Below are 1,416 nucleotides of genomic sequence, written 5' to 3'. Positions count from 1 at the left end.
GGAAGGAGGATGAAGAGACGGAAGCTAATTGAATCAGTTTCCGTGATTCATGTTGCAATGATACTGAACGTATCTTCTCCTAATTTGAATGTGGTGAAACATTTAATAACCAATATTTTAAATCATAAATAAATAAAACTAATTACTATATTTATAATTAATTAAGTTGTTCTGTTCTTGGCTGATTTGGAGTTGGTTCCATATACTTCTCCTTAAATAAAATATACAGGTATCATCCAATTGAAAAAAAATAAAGAGACTTACCTCTTCATTGATAGTTCCAGTTACGTGAGCAACGCCGTTGAGCCGGTACAACCACCATTCATCTTTCATTGTTCCACTGCTCCAAGAATATCCTCTCCATTCTCTCTATTTTCTCTCTCTAAGTCTCTGCTACTCTCCTCAAATGAAATCCGCTACAGCCTTACGCGGTTTTATAGTAAGCCACTCTCCTTATAATCCGCTACAGGGTGTAGTGAAATATGCTTTGTGCCCATCTGTTCATAAACCGCTACAGGGTATAATGGTTTATGTGAAATCAGCTTCTCAACGTAATCCGTGACAGGATGTAGCAGATTACGTGTATTTAGAATTCGCGTTAGGGTGTCGCAGATTACATATAATTGAAATTATTGCATTTTCGTCTGCAGTTTCACAATATTATATTTGCGTAAGAGTTTCTCCAACTTATTTTATTTATGTGAATTGTCTTTATAAATATCTACTAGTCTTTTGTGAAATAAATACATGTTCGGATATTAAATTAAAATGAATATTATTATTAGTTTCATTTGCACACAAAGTAGAAAAAAAAAAAAACAGAAGTTTATGTAAGAGGAAAATTCATTATTAGATTCATTGAATATTATTATACAATACTGTAAATGGAGAAATTTAATTGTATTAAAAAATCATATAATTCTTTAATCTTTGTTAACCTCCCATGTTAAATTTTAATTACTATTATTATTGGGCTATTGGCCAAAATAAATTGAAAAATAACAATATCACTTTTATTTTTAAGAATATTACCCTTTATATAATTTTTTGTATTGTATAATTATATGAATTTATAAAAATAAAGAGTAATTTTATCAAAATAGAAGTAATATTATTAATTTCTAAAAGATAATCTAATTAATGTCTGAACATCTAAAATATATTAAAAACCACATTTAGAACGAAAAAACAAATATATATAAATAAATGATTAATTTAAACTATGCTGCTTTTAGAGTCATTTGTTAATCTTTGCCTTCTTGCTAATTCAATCGAGTGTAACTATGTCAAGTTAAAACTTCAAACTTTCTTAAATCTAATGATATTTAAAGCTTTCATATATAATTCATGGGTTTAGATTTTTTAAATTTTAAGTTTTATTTTAAAAAATAAAATATAATTTTTTATTATTTATTT

The sequence above is a fragment of the Arachis ipaensis genome, chromosome B02 (assembly GCF_000816755.2).
Source record: "Arachis ipaensis cultivar K30076 chromosome B02, Araip1.1, whole genome shotgun sequence".
NCBI lineage: Eukaryota > Viridiplantae > Streptophyta > Magnoliopsida > Fabales > Fabaceae > Arachis > Arachis ipaensis.
This window is presented reverse-complemented; position numbering follows the sequence as displayed.